Raw genomic sequence first — 25,425 nt, 5'->3', positions numbered from 1 at the left:
ACGTATAACTACTGTAATAATTATGATAGCATGATCACAAATGTGACAATTTCAAAGCCTATCAATTTTAAGAGTAATTAGTAGGTGAAATGCACACAAGTTGCTGGAGGAACTCAGCAAGTCAGGTAGCGTCTATGGAGAATCATCAGGATGAGTGTCTCAGCTTGAAACGTTGGCTATTTATTTCCCTCCATAGATACTGTTCGAGTTGCAGAGTTTCTCCAGCATTTGTGCATGTTGCACATGACTTTCAACATTTGCACAATCTCTTATGTTTCTGATTTTACAAAGTTTGTATATTTTTTCCATACACGTGCACAACTTATTCCGATGTTAATATTACAGTTGCATGTAATCTGGAGAACAGTGAAGTCATTGAATTTTGTGTGCATTGACTTTATTTTCCACTGCATGCATGGTGGGATGTTACATTATACTTCATTTTTCTGTCTAGTTGGAGATCAATGGGAGCATTTCTGGGGAATACATACCTTTGGGAGCACAGATTTTGGATATGCAGCTTTGCATACTTTAGTGAGGTTGAATATACATTTTTGGAGCATATGCCTGTATGGGCGAAAGTATGTCTGGATGTTTAGAGTATGTGTGCATTAGGGGGAGTATACATCAGTCTCTGGAATGTAGTACGTGGTATTTTCCTCTGGATTTCTCCCTGCACGGATTTCACGAGCCCGGAATGGAAGTGAGAGTGGTTTCTTCCACTATGAAATGCTTCACACTTGGACGCGACCTTCCCCTGACCTGCACATTTCTGCACATTTCACCTTACAAAAAGAGCTCAAAGTGATTTTTGATAGCTGAATCTCAAGAACACTAAGGCAGTCTAAGTTACTGAGGTGGAATGAGTCACTTGAAGCAATAAGCAAGATGGAGATATAAGATCATGCAACGAGAGCAGAATCAGACTATTTGGCCCATCATGTCTGCTCCACAATTCTATCATGGCTGATTTATTATCCTGCTCAACCCCCATCCTCCTGCCTTCTCCCTCTATCCTTTAACCTTTGATGAGCTGACTAGTCAGGAACCTATCAACCTCCGCTTTAAATACACTCGATGACTTGGCCTCCCCAGTCATCCGTGGCAAAGAATTCCACAGACTAACCACCCCCTGGCTTGAGAAATTCCTTCTCATCTCTCTTCTAAATGGACATACATCTATTCTGAGGCTGTGCCCTCTGGTGCTAGGCTCTCCCACTACAGGAATCATCCTCTCCACATCCACCCTATCTAGGCCTTTCAATATTCAATAGGTCCCCCCTCATTCTTCTAAACTCCAGTGAATACAGGCCCAGAGCCATCAAATGCTCCTCATACATTAACCTTTCATTCCCCAGATCATTCTCATGGACCTATAATGCCCACATATCTTTTCTTACATAAGGGGCCCAAAACTGCTCACAATACTGCAAGTGTGGTCTGACCAATGCCTGAAAAGCCTTAGCACTGCACCCTTGCTCTTATACTCTAGTCCTCTCAAAATGGGTGCTCAAATTTCACTCGCCTTCCTTACCATCAACTCAACCTGCAAGTTAACCTTTAGGGAATCCTGCACAACAACTTCCAAGTTTCTATGCACCTCTAATTTTTGAATTTTCTCCCTGCTTAGAAGATAGTTTATGCCTTCAAAGGTTCAATTTAATGTCAGAGAAATGTATACAATATACATCCTGAAATGCTTTTTCTTCGCAAAATATCCATGAAAACAGAGGAGTGCCCCAAAGAATGAACGACAGTTAAATGTGAGAACCCCAAAGTCCCCCCCCCAGCTCCCCTTGCATGTAAACAGCAGGAAGCAGCGAAGCCTTACTCCCGCCGGCAAAAATAAAAAGTGCATCCGCTACCAGGCACAAGTGTGAGCTAAGCGATAGCAAAGACACAGACCCTGCAGGTACCTCAAAGACTATCGCAACCCACAGGTTCTCTCTCTCCCTGGCAGGGGAGAGGGATGTGTCCCCATTTTGACAGCGAGCGGAAAACACAACAACAACCTGCAGGTTTACGATGTTCAAAAGTATGTTTTGTCGCTTTTTATGAGCTCTGTGCCCGAAGATCGCAAAGATCCCAGGTCTTTGGACCCACAGCGAAAGATTTTCTGGCCTCCCTGATGAGACACGAGTCTCCTGCCGTGACACCAACCCTCGATCCGCCCATTTCCAGAGCCCCAAGATCTTAGGCTTCCGAACACTAGGACGCCTCTCAGGCCGACCCCTTGGTGTGCCGAACATCAGCCGGTCCTGAAACCCTGAGAACAGATCCCATTCCCACAAAGAACTGAAGTCAGCGTATAACTCCAGGTTAGGGTCTTCAAAAGAACCCTGAAAGGGAAAAATAAAGAAATTAAAGACGGAAATAAAGCTGTTTCTGAAGATGAAAGCAAAGGAGTCGCCGTCTAGCGCCTTTAACTTTGCCTCCGTCTTCCTTCCTTTATTCCTTCTTCCAAAGTGCATGACAATACACTTCCCTAAACTATTTTTCACCTGCCATTTCTTTGCCTATTCTCTCAATGTGCAAGTCCTTCTCCCGCTCCCTACTTCATCAACACAATCTGCCCCTCCACCTGTCTTTATATCATCTGCGAACTTGACGATGAAGCCAAAAATTCTGTCATTTAAATCACAGATATATAATGTGAAAAAAAGCAGGTCCCAATGCTGAGCCCTGTAGAACACCACTTGTCTCCAGCAGGCAACCAGATTAGGCCCCCTTTATCCCAACTCTTTGCCTCCTGCCACTCAGACGATTTTCTGTCCGTTGGGTGAGTGGGCAAATTCATGGCAGATGCAATTTAATGTGGATAAATGTGAAGTTATCCACTTTGGTGGCAAAATAGGAAAACAGATTATTATCTGAATGGTGGCCGATTAGGAAAAGGGGAGGTGCAACGAGACCTGGGTGTCATTATACACCAGTCATTGAAAGTGGGCATACAGGTACAGCAGGCGGTGAAAAAGGCGAATGATATGCTAGCATTTATAGCGAGAGGATTCGAGTACAGGATCAGGGAGGTACTACTGCAGTTGTACAAGGCCTTGGTGAGACCACACCTGGAATATTGTGTGCAGTTTTGGTCCCCTAATCTGAGGAAAGACGTCCTTGCCATAGAGGGAGTACAAAGAAGGTTCACCGGTTTGATTCCTGGGATGGCAGGACTTTCATATGAAGAAAGACTGGATGAACTGGGCTTGTACTCATTGGAATTTAGAAGATTGAGAGGGGATCTGACTGAAACGTATAAAATCCTAAAGGGATTGGACAGGTTAGATGCAGGAAGATTGTTCCCGATGTTGGGGAACTCCAGAACAAGGGGTCACAGTCTGAGGATAAAGGGGAAGCCTTTTAGGACCGAGATTAGGAAAAACTTCTTCACTCAGAGAGTGGTGAATCTGTGGAATTCTCTGCCACAGGAAGCAGTTGAGGCCAGTTCATTGGCTATATTTAAGAGGGAGTTAGATATGGCCCTTGTGGCTACAGGGATCAGGGGGTATGGAGGGAAGGCTGGGGCGGGGTTCTGAGTTGGATGATCAGCCATGATCATATTGAATGGCGGTGCAGGCTCGAAGGGCCGAATGGCCTACTCCTGCACCTATTTTCTATGTTTCTATGTTTCTATGTAATACCATGGGCTCTTACCTTGTTAAGTAGCCACTTGTGCAGCATCTCATCAAAGGCCTACTGAAAATCCAAGTAAACAATATTCACTGACTCTCCTTTGTGTATCTTGCTTGTTACTTCCTCAAAAAATTTCTATAGGTTTGTCAGGCAGGATTTTCCCTGAAAGAAACTATGCCGACTTTGGCCTATTTTATCATGTGCCTCCAAGTAACCTGCAACCACATCCTTAACAATCGACTCCAATGCCTTCCCAAGTGCTGAAATCAGGCTAACTGAACTATAATGTCCTTTCTTCTGCCTCTCTCCCTTCTTGAAGAGCAGAGTGACATGTGCAATTTTTCAGTTCTCCAGAACCATTCGAGAACATAGGGATTCTTATCGGATTACAACTCTGCAAAGTCTCTCCCGGGGATGCCGACGCTGAAGAAGTTTAAATCTGGCCTTCGAGGGGAACTCAGTTAAACCCTCTCTCACTGCCCCCCACCCCCTGACTCTTTGATCATGTGCTTACCCAGACCCACCACTACAACCCTGCCTCCTTTCTGGGAACGTGTCCTCACCGCCAGCTTGCACCACAGTTTCCAGATTTGTTTTCAAGCCTCTCAGTTTAGACCCTCTGAAGACCCCAGGTACTCACATTCAATTGACTGTCCCACCACGTCCTATGCGTCACATTTTCCACCATGAGGAGGTATTTGGTGTCCCTATTCCAGTCGCTTCCACAACTCCGAGATTCTCTCTCCGCCACCTATAATGGACCTGTACAGTAATTAATCCTCCACCAGATTCACGCTTTCGAACGCCGGTTCTTTGACTTTCTCCTGTCCTGCAAGGACTGGAACGCCAGCAGGCCCGGACGTCTCCAGACTGCGATCCCTGCTGCCAACCTCAACAGCTCTAACAATCAAAACTCGGACTCCAGCTCCATCAGTGCAGGTTTCAACAGCCTCGGACACTTCTAAAGTGCAACCTCCAACTCCGACTCCCGCCTTGACCTCCAGGCTGGGTCTTCATGCGCTGCTGCTGGAAACCCCGTCTCTCCTTCTCCCACCGCCACTCTGCAATCCCGTCTCCCTCCGGTCCCACCGCCAGCTCTTGGGCCCTTGGAAACTCCATCTTCCTCTCACCCCACCATCCCTGAACACCCCAAACCCTCCTTCCCCTCAGACACGACCAATCCCTTTCCCCCTCTGATGCCAGGTTTTCACCATCCCCTCCGACCTTCCTGTCTCTGAAGCAGAATGCTCTTTCCTCATTAAGGGCCTCACCTTTGTCCCTCTGCGCCCGCAATGACGTTGAGCTCATCTCCTGCTGCCTCCGTATCTGAGCCTATTTCTTTGGCAAGGTCTCCCCCCGGCGCTGATGACCCCCTCTCCCATTTTCAACCCTCCTCCTCTTCCTGGTGGCCCCACCCTGGTCTTCTGCCTGTTCTGGACCTTTTCATTGCCAACTGCCGACAGGACATTAACCATCTGGACTTCAACACCCCTCTCTCCTAATCCAATCTCACTCGTTCCAAACGCTCGGCTCTCCACTCCCTCCGCACCAATCCTAACCTCACCATCAAAAACCCACAGATAAGGGAGGTGCTGTGGTGTCTGGCGTACTGGCTTCCACCTTGCTGAGGCCCATCGACAACTCTCAGATGTCTCCTCTTACTTACGGAGCATCAGGCCATCACTGACGTTATTGGCTCTGGGGACCTCCCATCCACTCACACCAACCTCATAGTTACAGCACCCCAAACCTGTTTCTACCTCCTACTCAAGATCCACAAACCCGCTTATCCAGGTAGACCCATTGTTTCAGCTTGTTCCTGCCCCACTGAACTAATTTCTGTGAACTTTGACTCTGTTTTATTCCCCTTAGATCAGTCCCTTCTTACTTACATCCGTAACCCATCACATGCTCTTGGATCTTTTCAATAATTTTAGATTCCCTGGCCCCCATCATCTTATTTTTACCATGGATGTCCAGCCCCTATACACCTCCATCTCCCACCAGGAAGGTCTCATGGCTCTCGGTTTTTTTCTGGACACCAGACCCAATCAGTTCCTTCCTTCTGCCTAATGGAACTTGTCCTTGGTCTCAATAATTTCTGCTTTGGCTCCTCCCACTTCCTTCAAACAAAAGGGGTGGCCATGAGCACTCACTTGGGTCCCAGCTATGCTTGTCTGTTTGTTGGTTACGTGGAACAGTACGTTCCAAGCCTACACTGGTGACCGTCCCACATTTTTCCCATGTTACATCAACGACTGCATTGGTGCTGCATCCTGCACCCATATTGAACTCATGAACTTCATCTACTTTGCCTCCAACTTCCACCCTGCCCTCAAATTTATCTGGTCCATTTCTGACACCTCCATCCCCTTTCTCAATCTCATTGTCTCTATCTCCGGAGACAGCTTGTCCACGATATCCATTATAAATCCATGGGCTCTCACAACTATCTGGACTATACCTGTTCCCACCCTATTATTTGTAGAAATGCCATACCCTTCTCCCAGTTCCTCCATCTCCACCGCATCTGTTCTCAGGATGAGGTTTTTCATTCCAGAACAAAGGAGATGTCCTTTTTCAAAGAAAGAGGATTACCTTCCTCTATCATCCACACTGCCCTCAACTGCATCTCTTCCATTTCATATTCATCTGCTCTTACGCCATCCTCCCATCATGCTACCAGGGATAAGGTTCTTCTTGCCCTCACTGGCCACCCCACCAGCCTCCACATCCAACACATAATTCTCAGAAAATTCGGTTACCTCTGACGGGATCCCACCACCAAGCACATCCTCACCCCCCGCCCACCCCCCTACTTTCTGCTTCCTGCAGGAATTGCTCCCTGCACGACTCCCTTGTCTATTCGTCCTTTCTCACTGATCTCCCTCCTGCCACCTATCCTTACCAGTGGAACAAGTGCTATACCTGCCCCTACACCTCCTACCTCACTACCATTTAGGGCCCAAACAGTCCCTCCGGTTGAGGCGATACTTCACCTATGAGTCTGTTGTGGCCATATACTGTGTTACATGCTCCCGGTGTGGCCTCTTGTATAAAGATGAGACCCGACTTAGATTGGGAGAGTGCTTCAACGAGCAACTATGCGCCATCCGCCAGAAAAAGTGGGATCTCCCAGTGGCCATCCATTTTAATTCCACTGCAAATTCCCATTCTGATAGGTCAATCCGTGGCCTCCTCCACTGTTGTGATGAGGCCACACTTCGGTTAGAGGAACAAGACCTTATATTCCATTTGGATTGGCTCCTACCTGATGGCAAGAACATCGATTTCTCAAACATCTGGTAATGACCACTACACTCCCTCTTTCACCATTTCCCATCCCCTTTGCCCTCTCTCACCTTATCTCCTGGCCCTGCCATCGCCTAGCTCTGGTGCTCCTCTCCCTTTTTCTTTCTTCCATGGTCTTCTAGTTCATCCCTCCCCTTTCACCTATCATCTTCCCCCACCTTTTAAATCTACTCCTCAGCTTTTTATTCTCCAGTCCTGCCAAAAGGTTTCAGCCCAAAGTGTCGACTGTACTCTTTTCCATAGATGCTGCCTGGCCTACTGAGTTTCTCCAACATTTTGTGTGTGTTGCTCGGATTTCCAGCATCAGCAGATTTTCTTGTTTGTGTTTCTTGAAAGATCATTACTAATGCCTCCACAATCTCTTCAGCTACCTCTTTCAGAACAGTCCATTTGGTCCAGGTGACTTATCTACCTTCAGACCTTTCAGCTTCCCAATCACCTTTGCTGTTACCTTTGCCTTAGTAATAGCAACTGCATGCACTTCTGCCACCAGACACTTGGTTTTCTGGCATACTGCTAACATCATCCACAGTAAAGACTGATGCAAAATACTATTAAGATCATCTGGCATTTCTTTTTCCCCTTTTACTACCTCTTAAGCGTCTTTTTCCAGTGGTCTGATATCCACTTTCTTTATATATCTGATTTAGAAACATGGAAACATAGAAAACCTACAGCACTATACAGGCCCTTCGACCCACAAAGCTATGCTGAACATGTCCTTACCTTAGAAATTACCTAAGGTTACCCATAACCCTCTATTATTCTAAGCTCCATGTACCTATCCAGGAGTCTCTTATAAGACCCTATCGTTTCTGCCTCCACCACCATTGCCGGTAGCCCATTCCACGCACTCACCACTCTCTGCGTAAAAAACGTACCCCTGACATCTCCTCTGTACCTACTTCCAAGCACCTTAAAACTGTGCTGTCTTGTGCTAGCCATCTCAGACCTGGGAAAAGCCTCTGACCACCAACATGATGAATGCCTCTCATCATCTTGTACACCTATATCAGGTCACCTCTCATCCTCCATCGCTCCTAGAAACCTGAAGCTTTGAATGCCCACTATGGTGATACCATCTGCAAACTTGTAGATGGTGCTTGAGCAGAATCTGGGCATACAGTTGTCACTGTACTGGTAGTAGACTAAGGGGATGAGGCTGCAGCCCTTTGGGTACTAGTGCTAAGGATAATGATGGTGGAGATGTTGTTACCTATCCTTACTAGTTATGGTCTGTTGCTCAGAGAGTCAAGGATGCAGTTGCAAATGAAGTGTAGAGTGCCAGAAGTTTCTGAGACTTTAGAGATGTGTATTGTTGAAATTCTAATATTGAAGGCAGCATTGTGGTCAGTAAACAATAGTCTAATGTACAAACAAGAGAAAATCTGCAGATGCTGGAAATCCAAGCAACACACACAAAATGCTGGGGGAACTCCGCAGGCCAGGCGGCGTCAATGGAAGAAAGTAGTCAATGTTTTGAGCTGAAACCCTTTAGCAGAACTGACATGTCTAATGTCTAATAGTCTAACGTAGTTATCCTTACAGACTTTACAGATATTTCCAATAGCTGAAGGGGCAATTACACATACCTTTCAATGGGTGTTTCGTTATTGGCTCCTACACTCTGCACTCTGTGTATGTTTGTGTGTGTGCGTGTGTCCATGTATGTCTGGCTTACAATATTACTGTTGTAAATCTGTGGTCAGTACTATCGGTGAGGTCTGACCTCTGTGGTCTGGTGAGAGCAGGTGCAGGATGAGAGGTTCCCAGCAACACCCAGCTCACACCAGCCAAGCTGGGCTGGAGTGTAGGAGGCAGTGGTCAGCCTATGGGTATTCCAGCTAGGGCAGCACCTAGCCTGGTTTGTGGCCCGCCTGCATTATATCACCCACCAAATTTTTTTAATTTAAATTTCAGATGGTTCCAAGACACACCTTTTGGCAAAGGAACAGGGGGGACCACCTATAAGTCCATAAATAACATAGTAGGACAATAGAAAGTGGGAAGGTGCAACCAAAAAGTAGAATTGACTAGAGGAGATCAAAGCAGAGAGTTCGATTACAACTGTCAGATCTGGTAGAGTGGTGGATATGGTGCCAAGGGAACATTTTCCAATCCTTTACAGTCTAATCAATATGTGTCAGCTGAGATACCTCAAATTGTCCTTCTAAACATCTTGGGATTTCTTACTACATAAAGTTGCAATGTAATTGTCGTAAATCTATATTGTTAACTTTAATAAGACATTTTACACAAGAGGGTGGAAAGAGAAGGCAAACTTTCAAGTGTTTTATTGTTCAGACCCAAAACTCACACAATCCCCTCCAGAGGTACTGTTGAAAGAATCCATTCCTTCTTTTGCATGTGATGAACTCATGACCCCTTCACTTTGTGAATGATGATGAGACAAAGACATGCAATGTTTAGAGAAGCACATGTAACTTGTATGGCGTAATGTTTGAAACATTTGCCAACAAAGCATAAGTAATGCCCAGAGCTTGTCTCATTGCTACCTGATGGGTCCTGCTTTGTGATTAACATTTAACTTGTTAACCGAGAGTGAATGTGGCACAGTGGCACAGCCAGAGGAGCTGATCCCTTACAGTTCTAGCGACACAGACTCAATTCCGAGTTGGATGCAGTTTATTTGGAGTTTGCCCATTCTTACTATGACCACATGGATTTCCTCCAAGTGCTCCAGTTTCCTCCCACATCTGAAGATCCGCAGGGATGGTACATTAATTATCCTCCTGGTAGATAAATTTCTCCAGGTCATAAAATCTTGGGGAAGTTGATCAGAATCAGAATCAGGTTTAATATCATCAGCATATGTTGTGAGATTTGTTAACTTTGTGGCAGCAGGACAATGCAATACATGATAATTATAAAAATACTGAACTACAGTAATTATATTAACGTATATCAAATAGTTAAATTAAATTAAGTAATGCAATAAACAGAAATAAATAAAAAAGTGGTGAGGTAGTGTTCATGGGTTCAATGTCCATTTAGAAATCAAATGGTAGAGGGGAAGGAGCTGTTCCAGGATCACTGAGTGTGTGGTTTCAGGTTTCTGTACCTCATTCCTCATGGTAACAATGAGAAGAGGGCATGCCTTGGGTAGTGGGGGGGTGGTCATTAATGCCGGATGCTACTTTCCTGATCTTGGATGCTGCGGAGGCTAGTACCCATGATGGAACTGACTAAGTTTACAACTTTCTACAACTTGCTGTGATCTTGTGCAGCCCCAACCCATTCTACCCGTTCTGAAGTTCATAATCAGCTCTTTGGTCTTACAAACATTGAGTGCAAGCTTGCTGCTACGACACCACTCAGCTAGCTGGTATATCTTACTCCTGTACACCCTCTCTTCACCAACTGAGATTCTGCCAACAATGGTTGTATCATTGGCAAATTTATAGATGGCATTTGAACTGTGCCTAACTGCACAGTCATGGGCGAAAAAGAGATCAAGGCAGTGGGCTAAGCACACATCCCCATGGTGCACCAGTGTTGATTGTCAGTGAGGTGGAGATGTTATCTCCAATCCACACAGACAGGGGCCTCTGTTTAGGAAGTCAAAGATCCAGTTGCAGAGGGAGGTACAGAGGCCCAGGTTCTGTAACTTTCCGATCAGGACTGTAGGAATGATGGTATTGAACATGGAGTTATAGTTAATAAGCAGCATCCTGAAATAGGTATTTATATTGTCCAGGTGATCCAATGCCATGTGGAGAGCCATTGAGATCATGTTTGCCATGGATCTATTGTAGCGATGTAGCTGCAGAGGGTCCAGGTCCTTACAAAGGCAGGAGTTGATTTTATCCAAAACCAACCTTTCAAAGCACTTCATCACCATAGATGTGAGTGCTGCTAGATGCTAGTCCTTAAGGCAGCTTACACTGCTCTTCTTGATGAGAATGAAGGCAGAATAAATTGGGATTAGTATAAAAGTATACTTGAAGCTCAAATTCACATAGATTACATACTGGGACTGCACTTAACACATAAAGCCTGAACGCAGCTTCTAAACTTCTTTTATAAAGTTTGCCTTATGTAAAGAAAAGCCACTTGTTCTGGATGTAATTTAAATATTGAGTGCCTCCTTATTCCCCAAAAGCAATGAGCTAGTGAGCCTTGAAGGGTGACTGCCTGCTGGGTTGTTTTGGTGTGTTTTGATGAGATTCTGCTCGACTGCAGAAAGCTGAGAGATAGCAGGGAGATGTTTTTTATGATGTGATGAGATGCAGAACTCCAGAAGTGAATCATGACCTTCATGATTCATGCCCAAATACACATGCACACTCTTTGGGAGTTTAAGTACAGGAGACCCACTGCTCAGTATTCTAAACACAGCTTTAGCACAAAGGAATCCAATGGAGCCAAATTACAAAGCACTGCTTTATATAAAGGATTTATTATGAATTGAGAAACACTGTACACCCTACACTGCTGTCAACAGTATAAATCACAATTAGAAGGAGGTTTAATATCGCTAGCATATGTTGTGAAATTTGTTGTTTTGCAGTAGCAGTGCTTTGGGGATGGGCAAGTCCCGGGCTGGATGCCCTGCTCACTTAAGGAAGGTGAAGCGTCTTCCATAGCCTCTCCTGTCCAAGTGTAGTGATCGCCACAGGACCACTATTTGGATTTCCATGCAGGAGGTCACTTGCATATGGTCTCTCCTACACGACTGTGCCCATAGCAGTGCCTTCACGTGGTGTCCCTGTTCTTGCTGAGTTTGCTATGTCATGGAGTGAACGAGTGTCCACTGGGTGGACAAGCTGGGCTCATAAGCCTTGTTTGGCTGCTAGCGTAGGAGAAAGACAGCTCCGATTCCAAACCCAGATAGGTGGAGCTCGTTAACCTTGCCAGGCATTCTCTCTAGGAGAAGGAAAAGTCTGATACTCAACCTACAGCCTAGTGGTCACCGCAGTCGTCACAGCTTGCTATGCCATTGTGAAACATCTCCTGGCCTAAAGAGTGGAGTCGGTCAGCGTGCAATGATCCTCACTATAAGCCTATGCAACGCAGGTACAATGCTGGAGTTTTCCCTCCTGATCTATCAAGTTAAGAACCAGCCATCATCATCAACAACTTTGCAATATATAATAAAAATCACTTTAAATTACAATAAGAAATATATATTAAAAAATAAATAAGTAATGCAAAAACAGAGCAAAAAAAATTGTGAATTTGCAACTTTCTTCAACTTTTTTCTCAGCCAGTTGAATTTTCAAATTTCTGCAGGGTCCTGTGAAGGATCCCTTCCATACCAGATGGTGATGCAACCAGGTAGAATGCTTTCTACAGTACGTCAGCAGAAATTTGTGAGAATCTTTGGTGACATACCAAGTCTCCTTAAACTCTTCATGAAATCTGTCGCTCTGTCGTGCCTTTTTTGTAATCGCATCAATAAGTTGGGCCCAGGATAGATCTTCAGAAAGATGTGTGGAATGAGCTTCCAGCAGAAGTGGTTGAGGCAGGTTCGATGTTGTCATTTAAAGTTAAATTGGACAGGAAAAGAATGGAGGGTTATGGGCTGAGTGCAGGTCGGTGGGACTAGGTGAGAGTAAGAGCTTGGCACGGACTAGAAAGGCCAAGATGGCCTGTTTCTGTGCTGTAATTGTTATATGTTATATGGTTAAAAGCTGAAACCTGGGAACTTGAAACTGCTCACACTTTCCATTACTGATCCCTCGATGAGAATTGGTGTGTGTCCCCTCGACTTCTCCTTCCTGAAGTCCACAATCAATTCCTTGGTCTTACTGACGTTAAGTGCAAGATTGTGGTTTTGACACCACTCAATTAACTGATCTATCTCACTCCTTTACGGCTCCTTGTCACCATCTGAAATTCTGCCATCAATAGTTGTGTCATCAGCAAATTTACGGATGACGTTTGAGCTGTGCCTAGCTACTCAATCATGGGTGTAGAGTAGAGCAGAGCAGTGGGCTAAACCTGCAACCTTGAGGTGTGTCAGTGTTTATTGCCAGTGAGGAGGAGATGTTATTTCTGATCTGCACTAACTGTAATTTCCCAGTGAAGAAATTAATGATCTATTTGCAAGAAAGACTCAGTAACTTCTGCCTCAAATGTGGGCAGTGTGAAGTTCTAATTAGGGAGACCCAACACATGTTGTGTTTTAGTAATTTCATTGAACTTTTGGACAAGGTGATGAGGGTGATTGATGAAGGTAGAGCTGTGGATGTTGTCTACGTGGATTTTAGTAAGGCATGTGACAAAGTCCATCATGGGAGGCTCATCTAGAAGATTAAGATGCTTGGGATCCATGGTGAACTGGCCATTTGCATTCAGTCATTGCCTGGCCATAAAAGACAGAGGGCAGTGGTCGAAGGATTGTTGGATCTTGTCATGAAAAGGTTCACCGAGCCTTTGAGTTTGGTCAACAGTTCTGTAGTTTGTTGCTGAAATGGATTTCACCTTTGAATCATTTCTCTTAATGCCCTTCACTAAAAGAGTTCTCTTCCCAGCATGCATAAAACTAAACCACATGTCAACTGTCCAATTATTCACATTCCAAATTTCAATTATCTTCAAAGTTCAAAGTGTAAAGTACAATGTAAAATTTATTATTGTAGTACATACATGTCACTATATACAACCTTGAGATTCTTTTTCCTGCGAGCATACTTAGCAAATCTATAGAAAAATAACTGCAAACAGGATCAATGAACAACAATTGTGCAAAAGCAAATATAAATAAATAGCAATAAATAATGAGAGCATGAAATAACAAGATAAAGAGTCCTTAAAGTGAGACCATCAGTTGTGAGAACATCAGAAATAGAATGAACGTAGTTATCCTCTTTTGTACACAAGTCTGGTGGTTGATGGGTAGTAACTGTTCTTGAACCTGGTGGTATAAGTTCTGAGGTACTTGCACCTTCTACTTGATGGCTGCAGTGAGAAAACAGCACAGCCTGGGTGGTGAGGATCTTTGAAGATGGGTGCTGCTTTTCTATAGCAATGTTTCATGTAGATGTGCTCAATGGTTGGAAGGGCTTTACCTGTGATGTACTGGGTCAAATCCGGTACCTTTTGTAGGATTTTTTGCTCAAAGGAATTGGTGCTCGCATACCTGGACATACTGCAGCCTGCAAATACACTTTCCACTACATATCTATAGAAGTATGCCAAGGTTTCTGATGACATGCTGAATCTTCGTAGACTCCCAGTGAAGTAGAGGTGCTGTCGTACTTTCTTTGGAATGATATTTATAGGATGGGTCGAGGACAGGTCTTCTGAGATAGTGACACCTAGGAATTTAAAATTACTGACCCTCACCACCTCTGATCCTTTGATGATTCCTGGTTCATGGACCTCTCCTTTTCCTCTCCTGAAGTCTACAATCGGTTCCTTGGTCTTAATGACATTGAGTGAGTGGTTGTTGTTATTACATCACTCAGCCAGATTTTCACCCCCCCTCCTGTATACTGATTCGTCACCCCATTTGATACAGCCTATGACAGTGGTGTCATCTGCAAACTTGTAGAAAGCAAGTAGAGCAGGAGGCTAAGTACACATCCTGTGCAGATTGAGATTGTGGAGGAGATGCTTTTGACTGACTGGTGTCTGTAAGTGAGAAAATACAGGATTCAGTTGTACAAGGAGGTATTAAGGCCCAGGTCTTGGAGTTTATTGATTAGATTTGAGGGGATGATGGTATTAAATGCTGAGCTAAATACATCCTTGCTGTCCAGTTGTTCCAGGATTGAATGCTTTCCTTGGATTCACTCTCTTGAAGGAAGCCCACATGAAATCTTCAGATACTGAGACCAAAGAATTATTGGGAGACATGGGGGGTACGCAATGGTTCCTCCTTGTTCTGGTGGTCAAAGCAAGCACAGAAGATATTGAGCTCAGCTGGAAGGGAAACTCTGCTGTCCCCTATGTCGCAAGATTTAATTTTATAGGAGGTTATTGCATTCAAGCTCTGTCACAGCTGTTCAGCACTCCTTGTTGATTCCAGTCTTGTCCACAATCTCTACTTTGTCTAGGAGATGGCTTTCCAGAGATCATACCTGCACTTCTTGTAGTATTCTTGATCTCCAGACTTGAATACCTCTGATCTGCTCTCAGCAATTTCTGGATTTCATGGTTCATCCAGGGCTTCTGACTGGGGTAAACTCTGAATGATTTTGCAGGGGCACACTTATCTGCAGCTATTTTAATGAACTCTGTTACAACCCTGGTATCGTTATTCAGGTCCACAGATGAGTTCTTGAACGTGGCTCAGTCCACTGCCTCAAGGCAATCCTGTGACCGTTCCTCAGTTTCTTGCGGCCACCTCTTAGTTGTCTTGATCTCTGGAACTTTGCTCTTTGGGCTCTGTCTGTATGCAGAAAGTAGGAGTACAGCCAGATGATCCGACTTGCCAAAATACGGTCTCAGAAAGGAATGATAGGGATTTCTTATTGTAGTGCAGCACTGGTCTAGTGTATTGGGACCTCTGGTGCAACACGTTACGTGCTGGTGATAATCGGGTAGGGTTTTCTTCAAACAGATCTGGTTAAAGTTGCCAACTATAATTTGAAATGTGTTGGGATGGACTATTTCTTGCCTGCAGATGACATCATTCAGATTCCTGAGTACTTGCTTATAACTTGCTGCCGGGGGTATATAAAGTGTGATCAGGATCACAGCTGAGAACTTCTGTGGTAGACAGAATGGTCTACATTTAATTGTTAGGTGTTCTAGGTCAGGGGAACAAGAGATCAATGTAACCCCAACATACGTACACCAACGAGAGTTGATGAAAAAGCACATGTTGCCACATTTTTCCTTACCAAAGTTCACAGTTTGATCCATTCTGAAAATTGTAAAAGCTTCTAATCGGATACCTGTGTCCAACATGTTCACTGTTAACCAAGTTTCAATGCAACAATCAATTGAGATCTGCCTCATCTGCCGCTGATACAGCACCCTTGCCCTAAGGTCGTCAGTTTGATTTTCCAGCGACTGCACATTCACCAACAAGCTGCTGGGTAGAGGAGACCTCATCCCTCTGTGCTTCAGCCTGGCTTGAATTCCGCCTCTCCTGCTGTGCTTCTGTCCATGACCCATTGACCTTTAAAGGCATCGTGCTTAGCTGCTCTGCTGGAGCTCTTGTCTTCTGCTCCACATTCGAAATGATCATCAGATCAGAAGATCATTGATATAATTTTGTAGTCTATTGTTAAGAGGAAATTTACGTGCTGAGGATTGCAGTGAATGTAATTCAAAAGGAGTATATTTAAGAGGAAAACTGGTACAAGTTTCCACAGCCCACAGAGAATTGCTGATGTACACTGGTGCCTTCTACTATATGTGAGTGAATGCTTCCTAAGTAGACTTGCCCTGAATTTATTGTTATGTCTTCAAGACATCAAGCCATATGTGGAGAGAGTGGAAGGTAGATATTGAGGTATCATACATTGTACTGAATGTGATGTAGGTTCAAGTCTAAATAGTCTATTTGTGTTCCATATTACTATATTTCTTGTTCAGGATTTTCTGTTTCTCAGATCAGGATCAAGCAGAAAATTACCTCAGAAAGCCTGGCCCTTAAAGCCAATTGAATCCTTTTCTCCATTTTGAATCCTCAGTTTGATACCCCTTCAATCTTCTGTACTCCTGTACACTTACCTATCAATAACCTATCAATCTCTGCCTTAAATACAACCAATCACATGGCCTCCACTGGCAGCAATTTCCACAGAGTTACCATCTCCATGGCTGAAGAAATACATCTCTTCTCAGTTTTAAATGGTTGTCCTGTGAGCTGGTAGATTCTGGCGAATCAGCACAGTGCTTTCTTACCACGGTAGTTCTCTGGGGCCATTCTGGTAGCAGTTTACATTCTGCCTCAGGCCAATGTCAAGCAGGCTTTAGATGATCTGAGCAGTGGGATCAACATGCGCGAAACAGCGCACCCTAATATCTTCACCGTAGTTTTGGGAGATTTTAACAAGGCCCGTCTAAAAAAAATCACTAAGCAATTACCATCAACGGATCACTTGCAATACCAGAGGAAACAACACACTGGATCATTGCTACACCACCATCAAGTATGCCTACTGTGCTATTCCACGCCCTCATTTCTGGAAGTCTGATCACCTGGCTGTACTTCTACTCCCTGAGTACAGGCAGAGACCGAAGACTGCAGCACCAGTAGTGAGGACCAAGAAGGTTTGGACAAGGGAAGCACAGGAGCGCCTACAGGACTGCTTTGAATCGGAGGTCTGGACTGTATTCAGGGATTCATCTTTGGATCTGAATGAGTATGCTGAAGTTGTTACCAACTTCTTTAAAACCTGCGTGGATGAGTGTGTGCCTACAAAGACTTACTGTACATTCCCAAAGCATGGATGAATCAGGAGGTACGTCATCTGCTGAAGGCTAGATCTGTGGCATTCAAGTCTGATAACTGGGGCCGGTATCAGAAAACTAGGTATGATTTGCAGAGGGCTACTTCAAGAGCAAAGGGACAATTTTGAATGAGGTTGGAGGCGATATCAGATGCACAGCAACTCTTGCAGGGCTTGCAAGATATTACTTCCTTCTAAGTGAAACCCAATAGTATGAATGGCAGCAATGGTTCATTACCAGATGAACTCAACGCCTTCTATGCACGCTTTGAAAGGGAGAACACAACTACTGCTGCACTTGATGACCCTGTGATCTCCACCTGAGAGGCTAATGTTAGACTGTCTTTAAACCTCGCAAGGCAGAAGGTCCCGATGGAGTACCTGGTAAGGCTCTGAAAACCTGCGCCAACCAACTGATGGGAGTATTCCAGGACATTTTCAGTCTCTCACTGCTATGGGAAGAAGTTCCAACTTGTTTCTGTTCTGATTTCGTAACATACCAGCAGCAAGAGATGACAAATTGAGTCAGGATTTAATATTAAAACCACTATATTTATTTATATCTATTCAAAAATATAGACAATTAAGTAAACTACTTTCTTAAACAGAAGTTAACAGTGTTATGCGTCTATAGCTCCCTTACAGTCAAATTTAGAACCCGTTCTTAACAAATCTTACTCAAACACATTCTTAAGGTGGCAGTTCAGAGAGTCCCAGTAATTCACAAAATAGGTGAAAGGAGAGACTTGTGGATTCACAGCGCAGCGACGAGGTGATCACGACGAATTCCAAAGATTCCACGGCTAGCGAATGAAGAAACGATCACTGAAGATCCCATCCAAGGAAAACTGTTCCAAAGTCCGCAAAGAGCGATTTCACAAAGTGACTGTCATGAAATCCACACCCATGGATCATACGAAGGACAGACATGTTTCCAGAATGCACAGTGTGCCGCTGATTAACCCAATCCTTTGGGTATGGGTAAGCATTAGACTTTACCCTTCTCGACCGTGAGCTGCTTCTGGATAGCTTGAAGTCTGCAATCTTCACTCTCTCTCTCTTTCCTTCGACTCCTTCTCAACACTAGGCCCACATTTCTTTTATACCGTCGGCATACATCATAAGGTAACGGTCACAAAGACGAAACTGTGTACTCCCAGTAAAACGAAACTGGGAACACGTGACACCCACAGTAAATGAAACTATGGACACCCAGTAAAACAAAACTGGGGACACGTAACACCTTCCCCCAAGAAGAGAAAATTTTGATCTGTAAGAGCAAAATTTTAACTACAATCTACAATATGTGGATCAATACATATATTGTTATCATACATCACACTGCAAACTAATCCATTATTAAAATTACATTGCAAGTTTAACATCTGGAAAGACAATTGGCAATTACATTATTTTTGCCTTTAATGTGAGTTATCATGAGATCATACACTTGCAAAATCAAACTCCAATTCAGTAACCTTCTATTTTTGTTTTTCAGCTTACTCAAGAACACCAATGGATTATGATCTGTATAAACCACCAGTGGTTTCTGAGCTGTGCAAATATACACATCAAAATGCTGCAAAGCCAAAATAAGCGATAATAATTCCTTGTCTATGGTGGAATAATTTCTTTAATGCTCATTGAATTTCTTTGAAAAGTAAGCCACAGGATAGTCAACATCATCATAATCATCCCTCTGTAGTAACACTGCTCCTGTAGCTTCATCACTGGCATCCACAGCTATGGAGAATGGCTTGGCAAAATCAGGTGACCTGAGCACGGGTTAGTGACATAAGATAGCTCTCAATTTATCAAATGCTTCCTGACAAGGTTCTGTCCAAACAAACTTTTCACCCTTCTTCAGGAGGTTAGTCAATGGGAGAACAATATCAGCAAGGTTCTTACAGAACTTGCGATAATATCTCGCCATTCCCAGAAATCTTCTAAGATTTTCCCATTTGGAATGGGAACCTCAAAAATTGCCTGAACTTCTGCCTGAACAGGAGCCACCCACCTTGACCTACAACATAACCAAGATAGGTCACAGTGCCATGGCCAAATTCACTCTTAGCTAGATTATTTGTAAGGTTGGCTTTTGACAGCCTTTCAAACAGCTTTTCCACTGCAGAGATATGTGTCACAAGGTGAACTCCAATCCGAAGTAGAAGGTCTAATAATATCATTTTCTAACCTATACTGAATTTCTTGTTCAGCAAGTTTGCATTTTTCAATATTCATACAATATGGATATTGTTTTATAGGCTTGTTATTACTTGGCTTGGTCTTACATCTGCATCATGTAAGACCACTGTGGTTCTTTTTGGGATATCAGGAAATAAATCCTTAAATTTCATAATTAACTGCTTCATCTGCTGCCGCTGATGTGGCTGTAAATGTGTCAGTTTCTCATCAATATTTTCCAAAATAGTTGAATTTGTCAATCTGGCTGAAATAATGTTCATTTAAAACAGGCCTCAGATGGATCAGCTAATAAATTTCCAGAGAGCTCACATCCATCTTTGTTTACAGCAACCGCCACAGCTGTAGTTTGTTTTTCATGATACAGCTTAAGCATATTTATGTGACAAAGCTGCGTTGGCCTTCGTCTATCTGGTATTTTGAATACATAGTCTACATTATTAACTTTAGACACAATTTCATAGGGACCATGAAACATAGCTTGTAGAGGGTTTGTTTGTACAGGAAACAAAAGAAACACTTTATCTCCCAGCTTGAATGACCTCATTCTGGCTTGTTTATCATACTAAGTTTTCATTCTTTCCTGGGCCAATTTTAAATTTTCCTTTGCTAGGTTGCAAGCCCTTTGCAACTTGTCCTTGAACTTCAAAACATAATCTAACAAATTAACATGCAGGTCATTGTTAACCCACTGTTCCTTTAACAATGCCAAAGGTCCTCGGACCTGGTGACCAAACACAAGTTCAAAGGGACTAAAGCCTAGGGACTCTTGTACTGACTCCCTTCCTGCAAATAAAAGAAAATGAACTCCTTCATCCCAATCCTTCTCATTTTCAATACAGTATGTCCTAATCATGGTTTTGAGAGTAGAATGGAATCTCTCTAAGGCCCCTTGGGATTCTGGATGATGCGCAGATGATGTAATCTGTTCGGCTCGCTGTTTGTAAACTACCTGCTGGAATAAACCTGACATAAAATTACTCCCTTGATCAGACTGAATTTCTTTAGGCAGACCAAATAAAGTAAAAAACTTTACAAGAGCCTTTGACACAGCTTTGGCTTTTATATTTCTGACAGGTATTGCTTCTGGAAATCTAGATGCTGTACACATGATAGTTAGCAAATACCGATGACCAGCTTTAGTCTTTGGCAATGGGCCAATCAATCCACAATAACTTTAGAGAAGGGTTCACCAAGTGCAGGAATAGGCTGCAGTGGGGCCACTGGGGTGACCTGATTATGTTTACTCACAACCTGACAAGTGTGACAAGTCCTGCAAAATGTTGCAACATCTTTCCTCAAACTAGGCTAGAAGAATTGTTTTAAAACTTTGATCACAGTTTTGTTCACACCTATATGGCCACTCAAGAGTTTACTATGGGCCAAAGTTAAAATCTCATTCCTATAGGAACTACAACCTGGTGAACAGTTGCCCATTCCTCACTTGCAGGGATATCTGATGGTCTCCACTTGCTCAGTAACACTCCATCTTTGAAATAATACCCTACTGGCACTTTATCAATCTCCTCACCTGAGAGAGTTTTTACTCTTAAAGCTTCAATCTCATGGTCTCTGCTCTGTTCTGCTATAAACTCTTTACAAGACAGAGATAAATCTTTATTATCAGATTTAATACAATGTGGTGAAACAATGAAGGCAGAAAAGTCCCTGACAAGTCATCAAAATCTGATTCCCTATTTGGCCTATCATGAGTAGCCGAATCATGCTGCACAGGACCCTCTGCATTGTCAAGTTCCTTGGCCCTAGCTCAAGTTACTGCACATGAGGAATAAATGTTAGGTTCTATCTTTGAATCATCATTGTTTGGCTTAGTTGTCAGCTGCACTGCAGGAACAACTTTACCACCTGCTAGGTCATTCCCTAACAACAAAGAAACACTTTCCACTGTTAAACTGGGTCATAGTTCTATTTTAACAAGTCCTGAAAACAACTCTGTCTTCAAAATTACCTTGTGCAGAGGTACAGGAACAACATCGCACCCAATACTTTGAATAAGATTTACCTCACTAATGGCAGTCTCATCACCAAACTTTAGAACACTGCCTAACATAAGTGACTGAGAAGCCCCAGTATCTCGAAGAATTATCACCGGTACCAGGGTAGACCCTTCCTTTACTGAAACAAACCCATCTGACTTAAAATGAAGGAATTCTTTCCTAACCTGACCAGACATTTTAGCCTTTGGCAGAGCTTCATCAGAATGTTCAGAACCCCATGGGTTCACAGATGTTTCAACATCTTGAACACAGGCATCTGGAACTACCTCCTTTTCCTTTTTCTTTTTCAGAAGGAAACAGTTAGCCAAAACAAGACCAGGTTTCCTACAATAGTGACAAGTAAGACCAGAATATTCCTCCTTCACTTGCTTCTCTTCATCCTTACTTTTGTCCCTAGTCCCAGATTTAACTTCTAGTTTACCCTGACTTCTTTTGGAAGGTCTTACTTGGGGTAAACTTAAACTTGTGGGTTAAGGCAAACTTATCTGTTAATTTAGCAGATTCCTGCCAAGTGGCAGCATCCTTTTCATCTAAATATGCCTTTATGTCATTAGGGATGCACCTCTTAAATGCTCAATTAAAATGAACTCTTTCAGGTTGTCAAAATCACCATCTACATTTTTAGATGTGAACAGCGGTCAAAACACGCAAACTTCTCATAAGCAAACTCCACATAAGTCTGGTTCACAGATTTCCTCAAATTTCTAAACCTTTGCCTATAGGTTTCTGGAACCAATTCATAGGCTTTAAGTACAGCCTGTTTCACGATCTCATAATTAACTGCATCTCCAATTGCTAAGGCAGAGTAAGCCTGTTGAGCCTTACCCTTCATTACACTCTGTAACAAGAGAGGCCAGCTTTCTTTCAGCCACCTTAGGCTCTGAGCCACTTTCAAACTCAGTTTCATCAAATGGAGGGACCAATTTAACTTCCCGACTGGCAACAAACTTATCACCAGAGTCAAACGCTAGACCCCTTTGCTGCAACTTCTCTACCTTCTCTAACTCAAACCGCCTTTGTCTTTCTACTTCCTCCCTCGGTTTTACTGCTTCTTCCTTCTGTTTTTCAGCTTCTTCAGTTGCAAACCGCCTCTGTTTTCTGCTTCCTCAGCCTCAGGCTGTTTTTGTCGTAACTCAGTCTCGAGCTGTTTTTCCTTAACTCAGCCTCCATCTTTAGTTTTTCCAACTAGTACCGGAGCTCAAGATCACTGGGTTTACTTTCAGAAAACCTTTCTAACACCCCCCCTTCAAACTTCCTCAAAGAAATATAGTACTCAGCTATTATCCTCTGAATCTGTACCTTTTTCATATCCCATTTTACCACAGTAAGTCCCAGCTTCTTAGCAATGGCCAATAGGTCATCCTTTCTAGCATCCCCAATGCCTTAGGGTCTGGTGATGCCAGAAATGCTTCAATATCCATTGCTGCTGGTTTCCCCACACAAGTCAATCTAAAGCGTAGTAGCCAATGAGATCAATAATTAATCAATCAATCAATAGCTCTAATTCTGTTCATTTCGCGGACAAGCCCCCAATTTTGTTACGTTTTTGTAATGTACCAGCAGCAAGAGATTACAAATTGAGTTGGGTTATAATATTAAAGCCACTATATTTATTTACATATACTCAAAAATATGGAAAATTAAATAAACTACTTTCTGAAACAGAAGTTAACAGTGTTATGCGTCTATAGCTCCCTTACAGTCAAACTTAGAACCCGTTCTTAACAAATTTTACTCAAACACGGTCTTAAAGTGGCAGTTCAGAGAGTCCCAGTAATTCACAAAATAGGTGAGAGGAGAGACTTGTGGATTCACAGTGCAGCGATGAGGCGATCACGACGAATCCCGAAGATTCCACGGCTAGCAAACAAAGAAACGATCACTAAAGATCCCAGCTGAGGAATACCGTTCCAAAGTCCACAAAGAGCGATTTCACAAAGTGACTGTCATGAAATCCACACCCATGGATCATACGAAAGACAGACATGTCTCCACAAGGCACAGTGTGCTGCTGATTAACCCAATCCTTCGGGTTCATGTAAGCATTAGACTTTACCTTTCTCGATCGTGAGCTGCTCCCGGATAGCTCGAAGTCTGCAATCTTCACTCTCTCTCTCTTTCCTTCGACTCCTTCTCAGTACTAGGCCCACATTTCTTTTTTACCGCCGGCATACGTCATAAGGTAACGCTCACAGAGACGAAACTGTAGACCCCCAGTAAAACAAAACTGGGGACACTTAACAGTTCAAAAAGGCAACAATTATACCAGTGCCTAAGAAGAATAATGTGGGCTGTTTTAATGACTACAGTCCGGTAACTACCACATCAACAGTGATGAAATTCTTTGAGAGGTTGGTCATGACTAGACTGAACTCCTGCCTCAGCAAGGACCTGGACCCATTGCAATTTGCCTATGGCCACAATAGGTCATGGCAGACACAATCTCAGTGGCTCTCCACACGGCTTTCAACCACCTAGACAACATAAACACCTATGTCTTGATGCTATTCATCGACTATAGCTCAGCATTTAATACCATCATTCCCATAATCCTGATTGAGAAGTTGCAGAACCCGGGACTCTGTACCTCCCTCTGTAATTGGATCTATGACTTCCTAACTGGAAGACCACGGTCTGTGCGGATTTATGTCAACATATCCTCCTCGCTGATGATCAATACTGGCACACCTCAGCGGTGTGTGCTTAGCCCACTGTTCCACTCTCTATATACACATGACTGTGTGGCCAGGCATAGCTCAAATACCATCTACAAATTTTCTGACAATACAACCATTGGTGGTATTATCTCAGGTGGTGATGAGAGGGCATACAGGACTGAGATATGCCAACTAGTGGAGTGGTGCCGCAGCAACAACCTGGCACTCAATGTCAGTAAGATGAAGGAGCTGATTGTGGACTTCAGGAAGGGTAAGACGATGGAACACATACCAATCCTCTTAGAGGGATCAGAAGTGGAGAAAGTGAGCAGTTTCAAGTTCCTCTGTGTAAAGATCTCTGAGGATCTAACCTAGTCCCAAAATATTGATGTAGTCATACAGAAGGCAAGACAGCGGCTATACTTTATTAGGAGTTTGAAGAGATTTGGCATGTCAACAAGTACACTCAAAAACTTCTATAGTTGTACCGTGGAGAGCATTCTGACAGGCTGCATCACTGTGTCATATGGAGGGGCTACTGCACAGGACCAAAAGAAGCTGCAGAAGGTTGTAAATCTAGTCAGCTTCATCTTGGGCACGAGCCTACAAAGTACCCAGGACATCTTTAGGGAGTGATGTCTCAGAAAGGCAGTCTCCATTATTAAAGACCTCCAGCACCCAGGGCATGCCCTTTTCTCACCGTTACCATCAGGTAGGAGGTACAGAAGCCTGAAGGCACACACTCAGCGATTCAGGAACAGCTTCTTCCCCTCTGCTCTCCGATTTCTAAATGGACATTGAAGCTTTGGACACTACCTCACTTTTTCTTAATATACAGTATTTATGTTTTGGCACATTAAAAAAATCTATTCAATACACGTAATTGATTTACTTGTTTATTTATTATTAGGTTTTTTTTCTTTCTCTGCTATATTATGTATTGCATTGAACTGCAGCTGCGAAGTTAACAAATTTCATGTCACATATCAGTGATAATAAACCTGATCCCCCACGGAACCCACGGTGTGCAGGGAACCCACGGAGTGCAGGGTCAACCCACGGTGTGCAGGGAACCCACGGAGTGCAGGGTCAACCCACGGTGTGCAGGGTCAACCCACGGTGTGCAGGGTCACCCACGGTGTGCAGGGTCAACTCACGGTATGCAGGGAACCCACAGTGTGCAGGGTCAACCCACGGTGTGCAGGGTCAACCCACGGTGTGCAGGGAACC

This window comes from Mobula birostris, chromosome 27 (assembly GCF_030028105.1).
Source record: "Mobula birostris isolate sMobBir1 chromosome 27, sMobBir1.hap1, whole genome shotgun sequence".
NCBI classification, from domain to species: domain Eukaryota; kingdom Metazoa; phylum Chordata; class Chondrichthyes; order Myliobatiformes; family Myliobatidae; genus Mobula; species Mobula birostris.
The sequence above is the reverse complement of the archived record's forward strand: the minus strand, read 5'-3'. Positions refer to the sequence as shown.